Source organism: Pyxicephalus adspersus, chromosome 6, assembly GCF_032062135.1.
Source record: "Pyxicephalus adspersus chromosome 6, UCB_Pads_2.0, whole genome shotgun sequence".
Taxonomy (NCBI): Eukaryota; Metazoa; Chordata; class Amphibia; order Anura; family Pyxicephalidae; genus Pyxicephalus; species Pyxicephalus adspersus.
The window spans coordinates 81,565-99,245 of NC_092863.1; the positions used below are offsets into that span (position 1 = coordinate 81,565).

The 17,681-nt window shown below is 44.5% G+C and overlaps 1 protein-coding gene across 2 annotated transcripts in view; it reads right to left on the reverse strand.

The window, feature by feature from the left end:
* Positions 1-2,484, reverse strand: part of FAM20A (FAM20A golgi associated secretory pathway pseudokinase) — a 17,946-nt gene extending 15,462 nt beyond the window's left edge. Inside the window, exon 1 of one of the 2 annotated variants that reach the window (XM_072414016.1) lies at positions 2,407-2,484. The gene's annotated coding sequence lies outside the window, so the exon portion shown is untranslated. Of the gene's footprint in view, positions 1-1,751; positions 1,849-2,406 lie in introns of those variants that run through there. The other variant, XM_072414017.1, reaches the window with a different exon arrangement.
* Between the last annotated feature and the right edge of the window lie 15,197 nt (positions 2,485-17,681).

Genomic DNA, 17,681 nt, shown 5'->3' on the forward strand with positions numbered 1-17,681 from the left:
GTATACCTATATACTGGGTGGGGGGGCGGGTCACAGAGGTGAGGTATACCTATGTATTGGGGGGGGGGGCAGGTCACAGAGGTGAGGTATACTTATGTACTGGGGGGGGCAGGTCACAGAGGTGAGGTATACCTATATACTGGGGGGGGCAGATCATGCATGTGAAGTGAAGTTGGGCATTGGAAGGGTTAGGACCCTTATAAGAACTTAGCAGGGCTTTTTTGATTCATATGGAACATGGCGGTATTGGTCATGTGACACGCTCTGGAAATACTGCCAATGGCCATCTTTGAAGAGGGTTCATCACTTTAGCTCTGTTAGCGTCATATTAGTGCTGCCCGCATCAGTTCCTGTGTAGGGGTGCGTGCTAAAGATACAACTACATCTCCGACATGCTGGAGACTTTATATTTGATCTCTGTCACCTACTCCTGCGAAACGCATGGAATGCCGATTCCCCCTCCATGTGAAATTACCTCATTAAAGCCAATCTCTGATATTTGTTGCTGACTCACTTGCAAGGGAAGCGGATGGAATAGGAACATGGTTGTGCTGTTGGGCTGTATGTTCTTATATCTGTTTGAGGACTTAAGGACATAAAATTAGGATCACTGTGATTTATATTGAAAATTGAAAGAGATTGAATATACCATTGCCGCCATAACCACCTCATTCCTTGCAACAATTTTAAATAAGAGGGCTGCTGGAAGTACAAACATCAGACTTCTCCTCTCCTTCCTCCTGAAGAAGCGGATTTTTTCCACGAAACGCGTAGAGAAGTAATTCAGAATTTAAACCCTTTGGCGGTATTCTGTAAGGAGAGGTCATTGTATACACCCATGATTTTATTGTGTTTTATGTATTTGAAATGATGTTTGTTTTTAATGTTTTTTATTAATACAATGTTATTTTTTGTAATATATTGATGGTACTGGATTTAAAAGTCCCGCTTAAAATAATTGTCTTTCATCGCATATCTTTTCGGGTGATGTTTGTTTACAATCAATATTTTCATCTTGTTATAATAATGAGATTAATCTACTTTATCTACATACAATATGATGCCTTTGAGGCCTCATATCCCTTGAAAATCCCACTTTCTTGTTAAAAAAAAAAAAAATCTTTAAATTTTTAGTACTTTGGGGATGTGGCTTTTACTTCCCCTTGCTTCTCATAATATAAGGGGCTCTTAAACAATATTTAAAGTACAGTATGGAAGTCGAACTGGAAATTGGCAGTCAGGTCACTGTGGTTCCGCAGGAAACACATGGGTCAAGTCACAAGGCTGAGGTAGAGCTCAACATAGAAGGTTGGAGTTATGCCAGCACTCAAGTAGCTGGAACTGTACAACCATCCACCAATATTACAGAATGTACGCCAACACTGTACAACCATCCACCATGTACGCCAACACTGTACAACCATCCACCAATATTACAGAATGTACGCCAACACTGTACAACCATCCACCATTATCACAGACTGTACACCAACACTGTACAACCATCCACTAGTATTACAGACTGTATATCAACTATGTACAGCCATCCACCAATATTACACATGGTACACAGCCACTAAATATTGTATAAATGCCGCTACCTGCATTATATAGTAAAAAGTCAGTGTACCACCTATACACTGTGTAATACCTGTAATATACACATACACCCTACACACCACAACGCTAATATTATAAAGAACTTATTAGACACTACTAAGCAATACACCACACATACACCCTGCACTAACCTGGAGACTGCAGACAGCAGAGTAGACTCAGCAGTGACACTCCTCTCCTGATCTCTGTGTACACACTGTGTGTGCCCTGCCCATTGTTCAACCCCTCACCTGCCCTGTCACCCTTAGCTGCCACCACTTAACCCTACACATGCATCAAAACATGACTATTAGGTATAGGCTCAATATTAATTACTGGATTTATCATTTGCCCCCAAAATAATAGTTAGTAGATTAGATAAAAAAATAGATTACTATAAATATTACTGCAGATTATTCCATCACTGACCCCTCTACAGATCTGTAGAACATTGCCCCCTCCCATCCTCCCCCCGATAGTTATATATTGTATATTCCGCAGAACATTGCAACCTCCTATCTCCCCCTGATAGATATATATTGTATATTCTGCAGACTATTCCATCACTGACCCCTCTAGGGATCTGCAGAACATTGCACCCTCCCATCTCCCCCTGACAGATACATATTGTATATTCTGCATATTATTCGATCACTGACCCCTCTAGAGATCTGCAGAACATTGCACCCTCCCATCTCTCCCTGACTAATACATATTGTATATTTTGGAGATTATTCCATCACTGACCCCTCTATGGATATCTGCAGAACATTGCACCCTCCCATCTCCCCCCTGACAGATACATACTGTGTAGGACTTGGAGTCTGCTCATTGAACAAGGTAGATATCCTCAGCTCTAACATACTTCTGGTGATACAAATAACTTTTTTATTATGTGAATTCTGGAATGATTAGGGGATCTCCAGATCTGCTCTACAGAGCCCCCTGGGGGATGAATCTGAATGTACAAATCTAACTCTTCCAAACCAGGAACCCAATCAGTGCCCTTAAGCTGCGTACACACTGCCAATTTTTGTCGTTGGAAAGGATCTTTCACGATCCTTTCCAACGACAAGGGACTGCACGATGCACGAACGGTGCTGTACATACAGCACCGTTCATGCTCTATGGAGAGGGGAGGGGGAGAGCGCTGTAATATTGGTGGATGGTTGTACAGTGTTGGTGTACAGTCCGTATTAATAATGGATGGTTGTACAGTGTCGGTGTACTGTCTGTATTATTGGTGGATGGGTGTACACAGTCAGTGTACTGTCTAATATTGGTGGATGGTTCTACAGTGCCGGTGTACAGTCTGTAATATGGGTGGATGGTTGTACAGTGTCGGTGTACAGTCTGTAATATGGGTGGATGGTTGTACAGTGTCGGTGTACACTCTGTAATAGAGGTGGATGGTTGTACATAGTTGGTGTACACTGTAATATTGGTGGATGGTTGTACAGAGTTGGTGTACACTGCAATATTGGTGGATGGTTGTACAGTGTCGGTGTACACCCTGTAATATTGGTGGATGGTTGTACAGAGTTGGTGTACACTGCAATATTGGTGGATGGTTGTACAGTGTCGGTGTACACTGTAATATTGGTGGATGGTTGTACAGAGTTGGTGTACACTGTAATATTGGTGGATGGTTGTACAGAGTTGGTGTACACTGTAATATTGGTGGATGGTTGTACAGAGTTGGTGTACACTCTCTAATATTGGTGGATGCTGTAATATTGGTGGATGGTTGTACAGTGTTGGTGTACAGTCCGTATTAATAATGGATGGTTGTACAGTGTCGGTGTACTGTCTGTATTATTGGTTGATGGTTGTACACAGTCAGTGTACTGTCTAATATTGGTGGATGGTTCTACAGTGTCGGTGTACACTCGCTAATATTGGTGGATGGTTGTACAGTGTTGGTGTACACTCTGTATAATTGGTGGATGGTTGTACAGCGTCGGTGTACCCTCGCTTTTATTGGTGGATGGTTGTACAGTGTCGGTGTACAGTCTGCAATATTGGTGCAGGGTTGTACATAGTTGGTGTACAGTCTGCAACATTGGTGGATGAGTATACAGTGTCGGTGTAGACCCTCAAATATTGGTGGATGGTTGTACAGAGTTGGTGTACAGTCTGTAATATTGATGGATGGTTGAACAGTGTCTATGTACAGTCTGTAATATTGATGGATGGTTGTACATAGTTGGTGTACAGTCTGCAATATTGGTGGACTGTTAAACAGTGTCGGTGTACACCCTCTAATATTGGTGGATGGTTGTACAGTGTCGGTGTACACTCTGTAATATTTGTGGATGGTTTTACAGTGTCGTTGTACACTCTGTAATATTGGTGGATAGTGGTACAATGTCGGTGTACACTCTCTAATATTGGTGGATGGTTGTACAGTGTTAGTGTACTTGCTGTAATATAGGTGGATGGTTGTATATAGTTGGTGTACAGTCTGTATTATTGGTGGATGGTTGTACAGCGTCGGTGTACACTCGCTAATATTGGTGGATGGTTGTACAGTGTCGGTGTACTCTCTGTAATATAGGTGGATGGTTGTATAGTGTTGGTGTACAGTCTGTAATATTGGTGGATGGTTGTACATAGTTGGTATACAGTCAGCAATATAGGTGGACTGTTAAACAGTGTCGTTGTACACCCTTTAATATTGGTGGATGGTTGTACAGTGTCGGTGTACACTCTGTAATATTTGTGGATGGTTTTACAGTGTCAGTGTACACTCTCTAATATTGGTGGATGGTTGTACAGAGTTGGTGTACAGTCTGTACTATTGGTGGATGATTGGACAGTGTCTGTGTACAGTTTGTCATATTAGTGGATGGTTGTACAGTCTGTAATATTGGAGGATGGTTGTTCTGTGTCGGTGTACATTCTGTAATATTGGTGGATGGTTGTACAGTATCAGTATACTCTCTGTAATATAGGTGGATGTTGTATAGAGTTGGTGTACAGTCTGTATTATTGGTGGATGGTTGTACAGTGTTGGTGTACACTCGCTAATATTGATGGATGGTTGTACAGTGTTAGTGTACTTGCTGTAATATAGGTGGATGGTTGTATATAGTTGGTGTACACTCTCTAATATAGGTGGATGGTTGTAAAGTGTTGGTGTACAGTCTGTATTATTGGTGGATGGTTGTACAGTGTCTGTGTACACTCTGTAATATTGGTGGATGGTTGTACTTAGTTGGTGTACAGTCTGCAATATTGGTGGACTGTTAAACAGTGTCGGTATACACCCTTTAATTTTGATGGATGGTTGTACAGTGTCGGTGTACACTCTGTAATATTTGTGGATGGTTGTACAGTGTCGGCGTACACTCTGTAATATTGGTGGATGGTTGTACAATGTCGGTGTACACTCTGTAATATTGGTGGATGGTTGTACAGTGTCGGTGTACACTCTTTAATATTAGTGGATGGTTGTACTTAGTTGGTGTACAGCCTGCAATATTGGTGGAGGGTTGTACAGTGTTGGTGTAAAGTCTGTAATATTGGTGGATGGTTTTACAGTGTCGGTGTACACTCTGTAATATTGGTGGATGGTTGTACAGTGTCGGTGTACACTCTTTAATATAGGTGGATGGTTTTACATAGTTGGTGTACAGTCTGCAATATTGGTAGATGGTTGTACAGTGTCGGTGTACACTCGCTATTATTGGTGGATGGTTGTACAGTGTCAGTATACACTCATTAATATTGGTGGATGGTTGTTCAGTGTTAGTGTACAGTCATTAATATTGGTGGATGGTTGTTCAGTTTCAGTGTACACTCTCTACTATTGGCAGATGGTTGTACAGTGTCTGTGTACACTCTCTAATATTGGTGGATGGCCTCTGGCTGAATTCAGGGATGAGCGGATATTGTGGGTTTGTATCTCCTTGAAAGTGGTAATATTATTGGACTGCTGCCCCTTTATGAGAATGATGAATGCTGGTTAAGATGGTGAGGAGATACGAATATGATAGGGGGACAACCTTATGTCTGAGGGCCCTGTGTATCCTTGGGGGGCTTGCCAGCTGAGTCTTACATTTCTGCCCTTGCTTTTATTGAAGGACTCTTTATGTGAAATAGAGGAGCGAGAGGCCAGCAGCCATTTTGAACACCTGATACTAATCCTATGATTGGGCCAGTTTATGGCTGACAGATCTGGAGTTTTCTGGGTTATACCAACAAAAGACATGCTGGGACTGGTAGTGCCATTAGTCAGTGAGTGTAGGCAGTTGTCTGTAATATGGGCCTTGCTCAGTTTATTCATTGTATTGATTGGCCAAGTTTCTGTTTGAAGTTTTATAGAGAAATGCTTCCCTGTTCTGGCCTTTTAGAATAATGGCTTTCTACAGGCAATTCCTTTATCTATATTGCTGATTGTCCACAACACAACTCCATTTCACATCTGTTTCCCTTAAATTAATTTGTTTTTATTCTAACCAATCTATCAGTGTTACCAGGTCCTGGTGTTTGGAATGGGGTGCACAGAAAAAAAACAAGGAAAATGTCGGTCGGGTACAAACTTATAGGGCCCATACTATACAGTCCACCATTTTGCTTTGATATATTCAACACCAATACATCAAGAATAGTCCTGGCTTTTTCTTGCCTTTCCAAATACAATCGGGACGGATGTGATGACATTCAGCCTGAGCCCCTATATCAGCCATTCTATATCAGGAATCCTCCGAAGGTTGCAGGGCGTAACTCAATCTGTGTCTGATCTCCCGGCAGTTCTGAAATCTGTTCTGGAATCTGCTGCGTGACCCCAGTAATATTATTATGGGTCTGCATTTCACTGACCACCAGTTTAGGAGCCTCTTTTCCCACATGCAATCCCCCAAATTTGGGGTTTCCTGAGACCCAAAAATGATTTCAAGGGTAAAAAGGTTGAGAAATGGTGTTGTATATGTTAAAAAAAAATCTGCTGCTCCTAACCTTCTTTCTACCTTCCTGATTACTCTGCCCACCAAGGTATATCATACCCCACAAATGACTCCAAAAAGAAAATACTCTGCTCCTGGCCTTCTCTATACTATTCTGATTACACCACTATTGGCATATTGCTTCTCAAACCTGAGCCTTTGTACAGGAGGAAATACTCTGCTCCTGGCACTAACTAATCCAATTATGCTACTATTTGAAATGTCTTACCTTTGTGTTACAAACTCAATTTTTTTTAGACCGGTAACAAGATATTTGGGGGTCATGATTGTGGCATTAGGCTATAGGGGGGAACCCTGGTTAAGAATGGTTGCTTTATAGGTTAAAGAATTCTCTTTCTGGCATTCTCTATACCTCTTTGCTTACAATACCAACAGGATGTCATCCTTAACCTCAATTTGGAACAACGTATTCTGCTCCTGGATTTCTCTCAGTATTTACTGAAGGAGTGTCATGAACAAATAAGAGACCAGTAGAAAATTTTGTTTGATGACTCTCCTTAAAAATCTTCTCAGTGGTAGCCTATAGACCCAACTGTATTGTTCTGTATTGAGGTGGACGGGTTACACGCCTGTATTTGCGATAGACATGGACAAATAGGTTACAGGCTGTCTGATATTGGGGTAGGTGCGTATACATAGGTTACACACCGTCCTCCTGTATTGGGGTACACACACGTATACATAGGTTACACACCGTCCTCCTGTATTGGGGTACACACCCGTATACATAGGTTACACGCTGTCCTCTAATATTGGGGTACACACACGTATACATAGGTTACACGCTGTCCTCCTGTATTGGGGTACACACTCCTGTATTGGGGTACACACACGTATACATAGGTTACACGCCGCCCCCCCGTATGTGGACATCGACGCAGATCCTTTCTTTATGACTGTGCAATCTCCGGGGATTTTGTCATTCCTCATCTCTGCCATCACCTCATCATTACAGACACTGAACCACATCCTGCCGCTGGCACTGACTGTCCCGCCACAAGCAATGCCATCCGGAGGACATGGAGGGGTGCCAGTAGATTGTGGTTTACTTAGAAGTGTTTTGGGATGAGCAAATTGAGTGTGGAGGGAAAAAATGGATAATTTCAGAGAACTTCTATGTCGGAGGAGGAGGTGTAGATGGAACAATTCCAGGACTAGAATATACAAAACTGAAACCTACTACTGGATCACACCCAAGTATTTCCATACACAGTATATCATTTATAGTACCCCATGGGGTGATTATTCTCATATATATATTAATATATGGGATGATTAGCCAATATATTAAGGGAATGCCAGGGGTGAAAATTTTTTCGTATGTTGTAGTTCTCCAGGGATATAATTCCCTGATTTACTATAGAACACCCAAGATAATATTTCCCTGACCTATACCTGTTTAGTCACTGAGCACAATTTCCCCCTTATATTGTAATATTCCTAGAATTACTAAGTAGTACTACAGAAATTATTTTTAGAAATGAAAGCAATAGATATTTAAATTCGCCAAATACATATAACCTCTCGTACAATGATACCGGGGAAACATTGACACTCTAAAGGCACTAAAAAATAATACTTGGGGTAATACTGACCTAAAACATGGTGTGCAGGTGAAATAGACACTGACTCTTTATGTGGGATATGACATGAACCCAAGGGAAATACAGGAACCAATGGTACCCATTCCACCGAAACAGCCTTTACTAAAGTGGCCAATGACCTCCTCCAAGCTAAGTCACATGACAACTTTTTACCTCCTCCTTCTCCTCGATCTTTCCTCTGCTTTTACCCCATTCTAATCCCTCTGTTGGGGCTGAAGAGGAAACCATAAAGTAAATGCTGTCTGAGCTGTGCCCAACAATGTAGACAAAATGGCTTTGGAAGAGAAAAAGGGGGGCTTAGTCCTTATTTTGTGTCCATGGAAAATAAGGGGTACAGAAGAAGAAAAGGGGGGTATGCCAGGGACATTACACCCCTCAGCAACCAGGACTATCCATAGTTTGCACCCATAGCCAGCACATGGCCATGAAGGTCAGCACCAGCATAGACAACTTCAATATCAGAACCAAGACCCAGACACTACTGGATAAGGTAGAGGTGCTTACCGGCCCTGGAAAAAGTGTTTTATCAGTATGAGTTCAGTGCAGCATGGAGGGCGATGACATAAAAGTGAATCTATTCATCCACAGCATGTGCAAGGCTTGGATTTCTGATGAATTACACACCCTTTTGGTGGATTAAACAGATTAGCTGCAGCATACCAGCAAATCTTTATCTATCACAGTGCAGGAGAGGACCGTAGCCGTAAGAAAATAGGCGCAGGGCCTACATGACAGGGTGCTAGGCCTAGCCCAACGATGTAAGAGGGTTAATGAAATGTAGTGATGCTAGAGGGGGCTGTGCTAGTGTGGGGTGGGAGGGCATTAGGATGAGTTAAAAGGGGCTGGACAAAAGTGAGAGGGTCTCTTTTAAAAGTAAATAAGTTTCCCACCCCTTTTATAGTTATATTTTGTAAGTGTGGTTAATTTTAGCGGTTGGGGTCTTGGAAGGCAAGGATGCAGTGCATTGGTAAAGTGGTGGAATTTGGTGGGGTCTCCCCCTTTATGGTGAACAGATGATTATGGCTCCTGTGGATTTTGCCTTCTGTGACCTGCAGCCTGCTTGTTTGGGTGTATAATCGGGAGTTTGATAACATTATGGATATTGTTGTAATGGTTATGTATTATCAAAAGGGGAATTAGGTTATATTCAATGTAATATGTTGGCATTATATAGTCCCGAGCTAATATTAATTATAATAATAATAATAGAGTGTTATGTTAATGTATGCCTATCAAAGTGTAAAATGTATTTATTTATTTGTAATTTGTTTATTATTGGATATTTGTTTAATTACTTGAAGCGTTAATTTATTTAATGGTGTTTAAATAAACGGCTGCTTGCCAGCCAATTTAAATCCAAGATTGGTGTCTGGGTTTTTAATGGTGGGGGAGTGGTTGGTAAGCAGGTGGGGGGTCGGGGGAGGTTATGATGATGGTGGTGGCAAAGGATGGGCTAGAAGGTCCAAGCTACCCTGGTCATGTATTTACACTTCACTTTCTACCTGGGACCGCTGTCAGTGCTGCCTCCATTTGCATTCCACTTTAGCATATCATCATCTTGCAATAAATTTGTGTACTAACTTACTAGTACTGGGCTGACTAAAATCCCAAGGTTTGTGGGAGATCTCTGCAGGGCCTCCTACCAATCATTTAGGAAGATCCCTGCACGGGCCATCTGCCGCGGCCTGCTCTTTTATCCTTTTGCCTGACTTTTTAGGTTTGTGGGTGTTGCTCTGTGGTATCGTAATTGAATTGTATACAAATGTATTGTACAAGGGTTGAAGTTCTAATTGTTGGTTACAGAGAAATGCCATGTAAACGGGGTCCCCAAGCTTTACCTTTTGGTCATAATGATCCATGCCAAATGTCCGGTCAATGTGGGCTTCTAGTTCTATATCTTCCTTACCACAATTCACCTTTTTTGATTCTGTAATGTTACGAGTTGTGTTTAAGGACTCCAGGAAGCTGCTCAAGCATTTGCATTTTTTTCCAAGTTACCCTTCAAAATGCATTCAAACCTTTTTTTCCTAATTATCAGAATGTTCCTTATACATTTGTTGGGCTCACATTTAAATTTAGGGAATTTGGCTGCCAAAGTGAACATTCTGAGACCATACCAAACCACGTTTGGCTCGACTAGATCTAGAAACAAACCAAAGCATGTTTGAGTAACGCTAAAGAGTAAAATATGGACCGGGCAATGATTGGAGGGAAATACTGACCTTGTACCCAAATCCTATCACCAGTGTAACACTGACTTTATGTATGGAAGATATATTATTACCCAGAGCCCATTTAATGAAACCAGAGAGAATATTCGCCCTTTACATACAAGAATAGGGTGGAAATAACCTATACACATACTATACAAATATACCTGGGGAAAGTCCCTATACGTGAATCATAAAATGGGAACGCTGTCTCTGGGCACAATTCATAGAGTGCTACCTGGGGGGAATGCCGTCCCTGGGCACAATTCATAGAGCGATACCTGGGGGGAATGCCGTCCCTGGGCACAATTCATAGAGCGATACCTGGGGGGAATGCCGTCCCTAGGCACAATTCATAGAGCGATACCTGGGGGGAATGCCGACACCGACTGTACACACGGCAGATTTTTATCGCCCGATAATCGGCATCGGCCAATTATCGGGCGATAAAAATCTGACGTGTGTACGTAGCTTTAGTGTCTTCAGTCTGCCAATAATGATCATATATGTGATCTATACATATCATGATCTATACTTAGGATCTGCTTCCACATCCATAGAATGCAGGAATTTCCTGGTATTCAGGCATATAGGGTTTTACTGAGCTGCTGCAGGGCCTGACACACACTCATGTAATATTGGTGGATGGTTCTACAGTGTTGGTATACAGTCTGTAATATTGGATGATGGTTGTACAGTATTGGTGTACAGTCTGTAATATTGGTGGATGGTTGTACTATCTATAATATTGGAGAATGGTTGTTCTGTGTCGGTGTACACTCTGTAATATTGGTGGATGGTTGTACAGTGTCGGTGTACACTCTATACAACCATCCACCAATATTGGCGAGTGTACAACCATCCACCAATATTACAGACTGCAGACTGACACTGTACATCCATCCACTAATATTAGAGAGTGTACACCGAAACTGTACAACCATCCACCAATATTAGTGTCAGTCTACAGTCTGTAATATTGGTGGATGGTTGTACAGTCTGTAATATCGGTAAATGGTTATACAAAGTTGGTGTACAGTCTGTAATATTGGTGGATGGTCCTGCACACATGGAAGATCAATCATTGTCTCTGATAAGCAATCCTTTGATGTTTGAGGGACTGCATCCGTCTCCACAGATAATGAGGTTTATAGCTTGTTTCCAAGAAGGCAGAATTGTCTTTACATACAAGTCATATTCATATCAATTTTGGTGACTTCCAACAGTTGTACACTGTCTGTGTACAGTCTTTAATATTGGCGGATGGTTGTACAGTGTCGGTGTACACTCGCTAATATTGGTGGATGGATGTACAGTGTTGGTGTACTGTCTTTAATATAGGTGGATAGGTGTACAGTGTTGGTGTATGCTTTCTAATATTGGTTAATGGTTGTACAGTATCGGTGTACATTCTGTAATATTGGTGGATGGTTGTACAGTGTCGGTGTACACTCTGTAATATTGGAGGATGGTTGTTCCGTGTCGGTGTACATTCTGTAATATTGATGGATGGTTTTACAGTGTTGGTGTACACTCGCTAATAATGGTGGATGGTTGTACAGTGTTGGTGTACACTCCGTAATATTGGTGGATGGCTGTACAGTGTCCGTATACTCTCTGTAATATAGTGGAAGTTGTATAGAGTTGGTGTACAGTCTGTAATATTGGTGGATGGTTGTACAGTGTTGGTGTACAGTCCGTATTAATAATGGATGGTTGTACTCCCTGGGCACAATCTGGGAATCTGTATATCTACAGGTTTACCTTTTTTTTATTTTGTATTTGGGAGTACAGATTGAGATTTAATAAATCATCCATTATTTACTCATACTGACCCTTATCAGTAGTAGAGGGGGGGCAGGACAGATATCCCCCCCCCCCCCAGCACCCTTTTGTCAGCTGGTTAGAGACCTGTAGTTAAAGTAAACTCCCACCATCTCTGTGAAGAAGGAACATTGAAGATTTTCTATGAACCGGCCCAGTCCCTTCCATCATACTCTATAAGTTGGGCTGGTTGACATTTATGTGAGTGGCAATGGACCAGAATTTATGAGTAATCAGATTGTGTCAGGATTTGGGGGATTAACTCAGGTACACAAGAGATTTAGGAGCAGTGACAGATATGTAATCCTGCAATAAGCCAGTAAGAGGAGGTGGAACCGTTTTTGTAAGTCTCAGAAATACCAACTAACCACAGGTTGTGATTTGACACAATAATCTGTCCCTTATTTATGGGCAGAGATCACACATTGAATATGGAACTGGAATATAAACAAGTGGAATCTTGGGAATAGAGAAGTGGCTAAGGGTGCCATAAGAGTGCCACAAACACCCAATATTTGTTTTAGACCAGATAAAACATTAACTGGGAAGGTAAAGTATCATCGCTGCTTGTGACTGGATGAAGAAAGAGCAGAAATGTATTGATGAGGTGATCAGTGTGCTCCCTCTTGTTGGACATGCATTGATAGTGTTAGACTATGATGAACCACTCCTAGCTCCGCTCTGCAGACAACTACAGCATCCAATCATAAAAAAAGCAGTTCAGATCAATTACAGTATATGTCCTGGAATGTTAAATCGGTCCATCAACAAGACCCATACAGTATATAAGAATGGGAACCCAAAGACACAAAATTTATATCAATGTACTGGAGATGCTTGAAGTTGCACACTACGCTCACTGTGCTGCATTTTACGGTGATCTGAAGAACGCATGGGCCTTGTTTGTCCCAGGAGATAGCTATAAGAATACAGCACACCATAGGAATGAGCAGCTGTTACTTTGTATTTATGGAATACCAGAACTGAACAAATAAGGAAGCATTAAAATGTTGTTTGTATTTCTGCTTAGAGATCACTTTTCAGTGAATTTCAAATGTCAAATATATTAGAGAAGCTTTTCTGATGGTGTGTCAGCCATGCAGGAGTCCTCTTTCATCTGGGCCTGGTACACCAACATATGGGCCCAGGTAACCAGTGGATTTTTAGATACTGCCTCTTCTCTACCCCTGGCACACCATACCACCAGGGAAATACCCCACCTTCTGGACACCCTACAGCCAATTAGCATTTCTTGCCAGGTGTTCTCCAATGACCGCTCCCATCATCTTTCCATGGTAGGTCAGCTGTAAACATTTGCAACGTATACAGATCACATGGAGGATGTTTTCCTAAAAAAGCAGAGAGCTTTTCCATGTGGCTCCGGTACCTCCCTCCCTCTTCCGTGTGGCTCCGGTACCCCCCCCTCCCTCTTCCATGGGGCTCCAATACCCCCCTCCCTCTTCCATGGGGCTCCGGTCCCCCCCTCTTCCATTGGGGCTCCGGTACCTCCCCCTCCCTTTTCCATGGGGCTCCTGTACCTCCCCCCTTCCTCTTCCATTGGGGCTCCGGTACCTCCCCCCTCCCTCTTCCATAGGGCTCTGGTACCTCCCCCCTCCCTCTTCCATGCGGTTCCTGTACCTCTCCGCTCCCTCTTCCTTGGGGCCCCAGTACCTCCCCCTCCCTCTTCCATGGGGCTCTGGTACCTCCCCCCTCCCTCTTCCATGTGACTCCGGTACCTCCCCCCTCCCTCTTCCATGGGGCTCCAATACCCCCCCTCCCTCTTCCATGTGGCTCCGGTACCACCCCCTCCCTCTTCCATGGGGCTTCAAATATCCCCCCTCCCTCTTCCATTGGGGCTCCGGTACCTCCCCCTTCCTTTTTCCATGGGGCTCCTGTACCTTCCCCCTTCCTCTTCCATTGGGGCTCTGGTACCTCCCCCCTTCTCTTCCATAGGGCTCTGGTACCTCCCCCCTCCCTCTTCCATGGGGTTCCTGTACCTCTCCGCTCCCTCTTCCATTGGGGCTCCGGTACCTCCCCCTCCCTCTTCGATGGGGCTCTGGTACCTCCCCCTCCCTCTTCCATGAAGTTCCTGTACCTCCCCACTCCCTCTTCCATGGGGCTCACGTACCTCCCCCCTCCCTCTTCCATGGGGTTCCTGTACCTCTCCGCTCCCTCTTCCTTCCTTGAGGCCCAAGTACCTCCCCCCTCCCTCTTCCATGGGGCTCACGTACCTCACCCCTCCCTCTTCAAAGGAGATCCTGTACCTCCCCCCTCCCTCTTCCATGGGGTTCCTGTACCTCTCCGCTCCCTCTTCCTTGAGGCCCCAGTACCTCCCCCCTCCCTCTTCCATGGGGTCTCCCTCTTCCATGGGGTTCCTGTACCTCTCCGCTCCCTCTTCCTTGAGGCCCCAGTACCTCCCCCCTCCCTCTTCCATGGGGTTCCTGTACCTCCCCACTCCCTCTTCCATGGGGTTTCTGTACCTCCCCCCTCCCTCTTCCATGGGGCTCTGGTACCTCCCCCCTCCCTCTTCAATGGGGCTCCAGTACCTCCCCCCTCCCTCTTCGATGAAGTTCCTGTACTTCCCCACTCCCTCTTCCATGGGGCTCACGTACCTCTCCCCTCCCTCTTCCATGGGGTTCCTGTACCTCACCCCTCCCTCTTGCATAGAGATCCTGTCCCCCCCCCCCCTTTTCCATGAGGCTCTGGTACCTCCCCCCCTCCCTCTTACATAGGGTTCCTGTACCTCCCCCCTCCCTCTTTCATGGGGTTCCTGTACCTCCCCCCTCCCTCTTCCTTGGGGCCTCAGTACCTCCCCCCTCCCTCTTCCATGAAGATCCTGTACCTCTCCCCCCCTCTTCCATGGAGATCCTGTACCTCCCCTCCCCCTCTTTCATGGGGCTCCGGTACCTCCACTCTCCCTCTGTCATGAGGCTCCAGTACCTCCCCCCCCCTTAAATGGGGTTCCTGTACCTCCCCCCTCCCTCTTCCATGGGGCTCCAGTACCTCCCTCTCCCTCTACCATAGGTCTCCAGTACCTCCCCATCCCTCTTCCATGGGGCTCCGGTACCTCCCCTCTCCCTCTTCCATAGGGTTCCTGTACCCCCCCTCCCTCTTCCATTGGGCTCCAGTACCTCCCCCTCCCTCTTTCTTGGAGATCCAGTACCTCCCCCCTTCCTGTTCCATGGGGTTACCGTACCTCTCCCCTCCTTCTTCCAAGAGGTTCCAGTACCTCCATCCTCCCTCGTTTATGGGGCCCTCCTACCTTCCCTCTCCTACAGGTCCCACAATGGGCAGAGAAGCATCAGAATGAGTCTCTTTGAGCCCCATGATGTAACAGAGCAGAATTATCCACCTGTGGGGTCACATTTCAATCCTCGTCACCTGGGGTAATATCAACAGATTTATTCATTTTAAACTCCAGCTAAGTTGGATTTGGATGGTGAGTAATATTACATTTATACTTTGGGGAGTTTCCTCCCCCTGTGACAACTCACCTATAAGGGGGTCACCAGGACAGGAAGTGAGGGATGTGTACCCACACACAGTAATGGCAGATTCTCAGCTCTCTCCATTCCATGTAAAGTGTTACCTTTAAGATTGCTCTTTACACCACCAACTAAGGGATGAAAGTTTCAGCACCGACCTGCATTGCACTCAAAGTAGTTTTTTCTCTGCATTCCACTGCTGTACTTACCCTCTGCTGACTTCCATCTTTATCCTCCAAGAGTTGTCCTCATACCCAGTGTCCAGGTTTTTATGTGTTTATTTATAAATATATTGTATTATATAGCTTCATAGGATTCTCAGGGCCTTCTCCTGTCCATTAGAGTAAAACCTCTTCCACAACTCCCTGTGAAGATGGTGCTGGTTGTAGGTAGGTATTCTGCAGAGTTGTACATCATTCTCGCGGTGGCGCTCTGGAGGTTGTACATCATTCTCGCGGTAGGCGCTCTGGAGGTTGTACATCATTTATGCGGTAGGTGCTCTGGAGGTTGTACATCATTCTCACGGTAGGTGCTCTGGAGGTTGTACATCATTTATGCGGTAGGTGCTCTGGAGGTTGTACATCATTCTCACGGTGTGCGCTCTGGAGGTTGTACATCATTCTCGCGGTGTGCGCTCTGGAGGTTGTACATCATTCTCGCGGTGGGCGCTCTAGAGGTTGTACATCATTCTGCGGTGGGCTCTCTGGGGGTTGTACATCATTCTCTCGGTGGGCGCTCTGGGGGTTGTACATCATTCTCGCGGTGGGCTCTCTGGGGGTTGTACATCATTCTCTCGGTGGGCGCTCTGGAGGTTGTACACCATTCTTCTGTGTTTTTCTCTGCAGCACATGGTGTGTAATATTGCAGCAAGTTGTTTCTTCCACTTTCTCTGGAGATTAGCACTGTACTGCCTAGTCCCTATGTGCTGCTGTTCCTGTACAGTGGGGGAACTGTGGTCCCTAAAATATCTTATTTCTGTAGCAAAGCATGAGGCTTGGGTGACACTCATTTCCAGGTATGGGGGTTTTGGGGGCCACATTTCCTTTGACAGAAAGACTTCTGTGTAAAGGGTTTTAGTGATGGGTTTCTTGTGTCTGAAATCTGCGTCTCTCCTTTCCCGAGGAAGTGAAATCTGTATAGAATTGTTATACTGAGCCCAATGAGCACCCATCACCTCTCTCCGGCCATCAGTTGTGGGGGTCCTGACCCTAAAACAATGACAAGGTCACCCCGCTTCCTTATATATTCTTCTAATCCTACACATGCTGCATGAAGGGCTCCATAATAAACAGCAATGCTGGCTGCAATGACCTGTGGATAAACCTATAGAAGGAGTAGAAGGACTCCCTGGGCGCCCATACCTCTGCTCCTGTGTTGTACAGTCTATGGTTGTAGGATGTCCTTGCGTAATGAGTGTTTGGTAGGAAGGGATCCATAAAGTACCCCTTTACCTCTATGTGCCCCTGAAACAGATGCCTAGGATGCCTCTCTGGGGGGGAAATTTTTCTCATTAAACAAAAAGGCTCCTTCTGCGCATGCCTGACTGAGGTATCTTGGGACGCTCCCATTCATTCTCAACTGTCTAGGTGTCCAAGAACTATGGGGTGGTGGTGGTAAAAATGGTGTTGCCCTTTTATGTAAAGTGAAAATTCTGAGTTTAGGTACGCTTTAGGTGATCCTGTAGAAACATTGCAGGTGCCCATCCTGGAAGTAACAAATCATAAAATGTCTGATTGCTCAGATACAAGTTGTGGAATTTTGTCATCTCATTTAAACTTGCTGTTCCCCATGTGAGGTCATCTGTAAATAAATGTCATTATCCATCTTTTCTGTTTTTATCACATGGCAGTGCATGATCCCTGGGATCTACATGAACACCCCCCGCATGGATCTGAACCGCCCCCTGTGCCTGAGCACCCCATCACCCCAGGGGGTAGCAAGCAATGTTTAGTCTGTTATGCTGATAAAATATTAATGCCTGTGTTGTGCCAA